The 8,137-nt window shown below is 37.4% G+C and overlaps 1 pseudogene; it reads left to right on the forward strand.

Moving 5' to 3' along the window:
- Window positions 1-2,451: 2,451 nt before the first annotated feature.
- On the forward strand, window positions 2,452-5,367 carry LOC120618591 (60S ribosomal protein L29-like; annotated as a pseudogene).
- The last annotated feature ends 2,770 nt before the right edge of the window (window positions 5,368-8,137 follow it).

Genomic DNA, 8,137 nt, shown 5'->3' on the forward strand with positions numbered 1-8,137 from the left:
ATTCTACAGATAATTGCATATCCATCTGAATAACCAATATAGTTGTGCATGGTGTAATAGTAATGACTGTACATTGTCTAACATTAAATTCTCATCCCATAATACAGAACATTATGTTAACAACCTTATTTGATCTTTTAATTTTGGTTTGATTATGTTTCTGGTTTTTACTTTAAGGAGACAGAGAAACTTCTCTCTGATTCCATAAGATTTGGGTTTTGTAAAAAGTAGGTGTCCAGAAAATCCTTTTTCAGGAACTAAATCATCTCCACATGTGCTAAGAGTAGCCAAAAAAAAAAAAAAAGAAGAACATTTATGTCTGTGATACATAAGTGTAACTTAGAGGAAAGGCAGAGGACAGAGGGAAAGAGTCTGACTTACAAAATTGTTGGGAGTTATTTTATAGGAACTAAGCATTAAGATTTGAGGGAAGGCAACTGGGAAATGATAATAATAATAATAATAAAGGCAAGAGGGAATCATTGATAGAGTTGAGCTCTATAACTTTAATTTCCTCAAAATAGTTTCCAGATGGTTAAGGATGTCTTTCTATGTGTGGTATTTTCAGGAGCTAAATAAAAAGTCATACATTTACTTACTTGGTAATTTTTCAGCAAGATGCCACATTCATTTTAAATTTTCATTGCTGACGTTAAACCTTTGATGTTCAGGACACCTGCCTGGGGGCCAGCAACACACTCTAACTTTATCAACATGTCAGGAACTCTCACCAGGACCTGACACCTAGGAGATAGGGCTCTGAGTCATGGGTATGTAGCAATTCTGTACTTTGATGTTCACTTTCCTTCCAGACAGAGAGTACTAACCAAATGTCTGAAGATTCTCTCCTTTCTTCTTTCTGCATCTATAGAATGTAAGCATGAAACAATTGCAGGGGAGAAGAAAGGAGAAGATAAAAGAGGGAAATAAGGTGGCATTTCTTGATTCTCTTTTCCATCTTCCTAGAAACAGACTCAGACTAGGACTCAGAAGACTGAAAGCTCATCCTCAAGCCTGCCTCTTTGCTAAGTGAATAAGTTAATGAATGTCTCTGTACTTCAGTTCTTTGTCAGTTCGTTGTCTCAGTTCTTTGTCAGTCTTCTACTTTCCTAATAGAAATATTAACATGAATAACCCTATTAACTACATATGAATTTCTTAGAAAGCTATTATACAAACATGATGACTTTCAAGATATTTTTTTTTATTACCAAGTCATGCATGTATTCATTCATTTGACAACTACTTTTGAATGCCTACTTTATGTCAGACCCTGGGTGCTGGAATTTAATGGTGAGCAAAATGCAGTTCTTATCCTTATGGAGTTTAAAGTCTAATTAGGAAGACAAGGACTGATCAAATAATCACACATATAGAGAATAATTATAACACATATTTACCACAATCCAAAAAATACTGTATTTTAACTATTGAATATTCTTGGGTTTTTTGTCTCTAATTTATCCATTAACTTTATCATCAAGTGATTCTTGAAAAATACTTTCCTAACATAGTGTGCTATTTGTCTATTAAGGCTTTTGGATAATGATTAGACATGATTTGCAGGTGAAAATGGGTCTTCATTTAGTGAAACAGAAGAAATGCTGGTATATATTTAAAACCATAAGATTGGAAGTCAAGACCTAAGAGACCTTCCCTGGAAGGAATGGGCATGTTTATAGAAAAGCCATCTTTCAGTCTTTATAATATGAAGATTCTACATCTGTGGTGATAGTAGCAGCTGACACATCACATTTACTATGTGCTAAGGTACTATTCTAAGCATTTTACATTCACTCCTTTAATCATCACAATAACCCTCTGAGGTAGGTATTTATGGTGGTAGTGGTATTAGCCCCATTCTATAGATAAGGAAACTGATGCACAGCGGGATTAAATAACTCACCTGCTGTCACACAGCCAGTAAGTAGACCCAAAATTCAAGCCCAGTCTGTGCTCTTATTCATTTTGGTATACTGCCTCTTCCTCATATGGTAGGTCTATTGAAACATGTCAAAAACTGTGTTTTGGGGGAAGTTTAATAATTTAGACAGCATGTTCAAAAACTATCTCTGATTTTTCATATGTTCTTCTAGTGATTTTATCCTTTTCATATATAAATAATAAATTTCACTTGGTTACTTTTAGTGCTAGTTGCATTCAAAACAAAGCAAAATAAAATTTTCAGTTCCTTTCAATGAGAAATTTGATCTACTGGGATAAAAAAAAAGTGATTTCCTAATTACTTTTCAAAAACAAGAGGTTTAGTTCCTCATGCTTTAGCAAAATATGTTCTCCCATTATTATTACAGAGTAAGCTATACAAAGGTTTGACAGAAGTTTTACCCTGAAGGAAATGTTTCTCCTAAAATTCAATATAATGTGAAATGGTGCCATTAGTCTAAACTTTAGACTCTAAAGTACTGTGGAAAAGCCAGACCTGAATTGACCATGTCCTACTGCCACATAGTCTTGAGGCTAGAAATGTATCTACAGAGGTATGTTGATGACTACAATCTTTTCATCTCAGGTCATGCTGCTTCCCAGGCTTCAGTCATGCCAGAAGATTTCAACAGCAGAAGAAAAAAGGAACAAATCAAAGGAGGCATGTTCAGGCAAGTTGGTGTGAAGAATGCTTTTCAACTTTTTTTTTTTTTTTTAATAGCAGAAGGATTCTTTTGGGAATGAAGATTAAGCAATCATCAGAAATCAACTTCATCATTTGACTTGAGAATTAGCACAGAAATTACTTTTTGAACTTAACATATCACAAGCCCAAGTTGAAATAAAGAATTACTACAAACATGACTAACCATTGATAAGCTTGATAATACTTACAAGATAAAACAAGTATCTTTGGGGCAATTGCCATCAAGATGTGTTACAGAACAAGAGTTTTACAACTATACAGAAAATTGAGAACATGGAAAATTGCATATAGTTGTTAAGATGTAAACAGCTGAAACAAAAGTAACACTAGAACTTTTAAAGGCACTTTTCTCAGTAGATAAAATACATGGAATGCCATAATTGTTCCTCATTTTGTAAATGGAGGAAAGAGCTTAGCTCTAAAATGACAAGTTAATACTTCAAGAAAAAGAATTACCAGAATACGCAGGGACACAGTCATTCCTTAATGTAAAATTACAAGCTTGAATCTCCTAAACTTGTCATGAAAACGTTAGCTTTAAACAGATGAGTCTTTCTCAGGAGGGGAGGGGTCAAGCCAAACAATTGGTGATTGGCTGTCAGGAAGCCATATGTAAATGAGGAAAATAAAAGGAGGGGCCAGCTCTCTACTCCTCCATCCCATTATCATGTTAAAAATAAGTGCCTTCACAAAGGTCAGAGCTGCAGGCCACCTTTCAGTCTATCTATGCCTCTCTATAACCCATAAAAAAGAATGTTCTGAGCAAGATACACCCAGCAGTGGACACACTTCTTTTAGACTAAGGCTGAGCTGCTTGCCAGAGATGGCCTAGATTTTAGAGTTAAGTTTCTGGTGGGAACATAAAGGACTTGTTGACCTCAGCTTTCTCTGCTAGAGGGGGATTGAAATGATGTAAGGAACAAACGGATCTCGCCAAAGCTTCTTTTTCTGTTTTGGCAACTTATAACTAAGTTAAGAGATTTCAGAGCATCAGAGATAGTGACTAAGTTTCCATTTGAAGAGCAAAACTATTTAGAATGAAATGCAGCCACTGCACTGTGCGATTGAGAGTCCATTGAAGCAGATATCTATCTTTTAACAGAAGACCTAGAGAGTGACATGAAGTAAATAAAAGTTTTATCTTTACTTAAGAGGAACTTAACAATTGTCTGAGAACTGCCCATGAAACAGCCCCCAAAATTTTTAAAGTAACACACCATAAAAGCAATCTCATATGGCTCAAACTAGGTAATAAGTCATAGCCAGTGTTTTTCAAATGTCAGGCACTGTACAATGTGCTTTACATACATTTATTCCCATTTCACAAATGAACAAACCGAGGCTCAAAAGGGTTTATACACCTTGCCTAAGGTTATACTTAGCTTGGCTACATATCCTACTCTCTCTACCATCACTCACTGCTCATAGATGAAGTACTATACTACTATGATTAAAAATGCAGGTAGTACAGTGACATGGAAAAATAGTTATAAAATAATGTTGAATGGAAAAATAATACAAGTTGTATACATCACGACTATGTAAAAAAGTTTAAACTCAGGTAAGAAAGGATTAGAAGGAAGCATGAAGTTTAAAAAGTTGTGTAGATGGTAAGATTACAGAGAAAATTTTCTTAAAGTTTTTCTAAATTGTTGCAAAATTAGATAAATACTTCTCAAATGCTTATAAATATGTCTAAATGCTTATGCATGGAGAACGGTATCTAGAACCAGGTGAAATCAATTTCCAAGTAAGATTGCCTGAGTATGGGGCATTTTCATGACTATTTCAGAAGACAAGAGGAGCTTCTGTCGGCCAAGAGGAGAAAGAAGTTGCCAGAGCAGTGACAAGACTTAATTCAGCAGATCCAAAGGTATAGACCAAAGGAACTGATGTAAAACAAGGCTGATGTGACACAGGGATTGTTGTCAGGAAGGGTAGGCTGAGATGTCGCATTATATAAACTAGAAAATAAGGAGTAGCGATGACAGGGTATGAGGAACTTTATTCTAACCACTGTGTGGAAGACTGTTGAGAGGAAAGAGACAAGGGCAGGGAGACCACAAAAAAGAGTGGAAGGAGAAAGACTTTTGACGTGGTGTGAGCTCCCTGTCTTCCCTGAGCATCGGAGCATAGCATTATCTAAACTACTCCACCAAAGAGCCTCAGACAAATGTACCCACTACATGTTTACCCTCCTTGAAAGTGAGGGCTAGGGAGGTGCTGCAGGCTTCAGTGTAGACATAGCCAAGTCCCAAAACCACACAATGCACAACTAGTTCCGAAAATGGCTTCAGAAACAGCATCAAGAAACCTGGATCACAAACCCATGAATCTTTTAAGGGGGTGGACCTGTAGTTCCTGAGGAACATGAATTTTACCAAGAAGCACAACAAGAAGGGCCTGAAGAAGATGCAGGCCAACAACGCCAAGGACATGAGTGCATGTGCTGAAGCTATCAAGGCCCTCGTAAAGCCCAAGAAGGTCGAGCCCGAGATCCCCAAAGGCGGCAGCTGCAAGCTCAACCAATTTGCCTACATTGCTAACTCCAAGCTTGGGAAACATGCTTGTGCCAAGGGTCTTAGGCTATGCTGGCTAAAATCCAAGGCCAAGGCTCTCAAACCAAGGCCCTGGCTGCAGCTGCAGCTCAACCTTCAGCTCAGGTTTCAGTTCCAGCTCCCAAAGGTGCCAAGGCACCCACAAAGGCTCAAGAGTAGAGGCCTCTGTCTGCCATTGTGAGGATAGAAGGACTGGTGTGACTCCTGGGCTGCTGTCTGCATGGGCTGGTGTCCTCTTCTGCTACTTATACAAATAAACCCGAGGCAGGAACTGTTAGTCAAAAAAATAAAAAATAAAATGAGGGTTAGGGCACCTATAATCTCAATGATCCCATGAGGCTTTACCACATTACACCAAGGTGATCTATGCCTAAAGCTCTACAGGTATGTAAATAACATAAATAAGGAATGCTCAATGTATTTAAATGTTGCTTTTCTCCTGCCCTTGAGAAATCCAGGGAAGTTTTGAATAAGTCTCATAGAAGTGAGTATCCACCACACACCCATTAAACAGAGAAATAATGTATTTCAAGTGAAATGCTCTGACTTCCTTTTCATTAGACATCGACAGATAGGCCAGACATAGAGCAGAGCTATAAATATGTCTAGCTGGCATAGTGGACAAACTGCTAGAAGTAAATAAGTAAATAAATAAATTTATTTTTAAAAGTAGCTGCTATTTTAGGACCACATGACATAAGGGCTTTGTACATTTGCTTTTGTGTGACTTCAGACTATGGTATGAGCACATACTTCAAGAAGACATGCTCTTGTTCTAATTATGGAAATGACTGAACTGATCAAAATACTCACAGCATAGCTTGCATTACACCAAAGAAATGATTCCAACAAAGGTCTTTGATTTGATGATTGAAAATTGCCAGCCATTTCTACAGGCCTTTGAAGAAATGGAGAGTTCAACTGATGATCAAAACATTAAACAAGGGCAGTGGAAAGTTCTTTAACTTTTAACACTGCTGTTGTGGTAGTGGTTGTTTTATCCTTAATCACCGCTGCCTGGTTTATAGAAAAATAACTCTTAAGAAAAGAAGCTATATTGATTCTCTGTAAACTTTGAACCAAAATACTGATTTTTAATTATTCTTTTTATAGATATCGTTATTGGATGTCTAATTTGTATAATATTTGCTAGATTTTAAAATAAACATTTTCCCCAATTAAAAAGGATTAGGGGCGAGGGATAAATTTGGCCCGATATTGATAATATGATTGGTTCATTCCTTGTGTCCCAGTTCTTGGAAATACCAACAAAAGATTCAGACTCTTTGCCTATCTCCTCAGATTGGAGGGAGGGAGTGACTTGTTGTGGGTGTGGATGAGTAAAGGTGGTTAGTAAAGCAACAAGGTAGGAGAACCCTTCAATTATTCTTGAAGCAGAAACACTTGGCGTTTTTTTAGGAAGAAAATGAGACTTCTCTGGGGATTTCTGGGCTCAAGGAATAGGAAAATCAGTAGCTAAATGGACATAGCACACATTCTTGTCATTTCATGCCTTGGACAGTAATTACAATATGCACAATAATATTTTCTACTCTACAGTTATTTTTACTTCCAGGTATATCATGGTTATTAAACAGTCAACTGATTAATTTCGTTAGGCAATGCCCATTAATTCTTGATGTGCTCCATTCCCCCATCTTGCCCAGCACACACACAATGAAGTACTACTCAGCCATTAAAAAAGATGAAATATCACCATTAGCAACAACAGGAATAGACTTGGAGGGTAGTATGCTAAGTGAAGTATGTCAGACAGAAATAGACAAAAACCATATGATTTCACTCATATGTGGAATATAAAACAAAAAAGAAAAAATGAACAAACAAAACAAAGCTCATAGATACAGACAACAGATAAGTGGTTACCAGAGAAGGGGGATGGAGGGTGAGGAGATTTGGGAGTACCCTGCAGAAACTTATCATTGTTGAGTTTACACTCTTTAGTCATTACATAGCAGGCCAAACACACAGCGGCAGCTTCCTTGTCATTTCTAAAGTGGTTCACTGACACTGTCCAGGCAGTGTGTTCTTTATCGTGGAGAACTGAAATCACAGTTTCCTCTATTGGGTAGGATTAAAAACATTGAGAGGTAAAGTTTCTCTTGCGTTTTTCTGGGAACCTGTAGTCTCAGCAAGCTGATGCACAGTTGAACAGTCATTTGGGTTGAGAATTCATAGGCTTTTCAAGGACATCTTCTTAACACATGTCAGGTGAGCCACTTTCGCACTGCTGGAGCCTGTAAGCTGTGTAATAAAAGGTTCTCAATGAACACATTAGATCATTCTGACCAATAATATTTAAGGCAAAGTGCTCGCATAAAAAACCATGTATTCCACAGTCTTCTTTGTTGGCAGGATGATCCAGTTTGATCCCGTATTCTTCTTCTAGGTTGATGACTTATTCCAGGGACTGCAGAAGTCTACTTTCACTAGAATTCAGAGAAGCAATTCAACCTTCTCCTTAGTGCAGCGAGCTTCTACTCTTTCAACATCTACAACACAGAAAAGAGATTTGGGAAATCGGGCAGTTTCCTAAGGTAAATTCATACGAAGCGGGATTAGGCAGGAAACTTTTTTAAGACAGGCTATATGCCGAACACACTTCAAAACTTTGTCATTACTATGGTCTTGCGTTTAAAACAACAAGAAATTGCCATCCATTCAAGACATTCTCTTGAAAATGGCAATGAAAGAGTTTTTCGCAAGCCTGTGTCTGTGACACAGAAGGCCCACAAATGTTTTGTTTTTCGTATTGATACACACTTTGAAGTCTGAGACCGCACTCAGAATGATATGTGCCAAGTGATAAAATGCTACCCTGCACTTCCGGTCTTACTTTTTCAATTCAAGCAGGTTTTTTGTTCCAGTGTTCTATTCCACCGTTAATCTCAAAGACGTTCTGTCATGA

Source organism: Pteropus medius, unplaced genomic scaffold (genome assembly GCF_902729225.1).
Source record: "Pteropus medius unplaced genomic scaffold, Ma_sr-lr_union100, whole genome shotgun sequence".
Classification (NCBI taxonomy): domain Eukaryota; kingdom Metazoa; phylum Chordata; class Mammalia; order Chiroptera; family Pteropodidae; genus Pteropus; species Pteropus medius.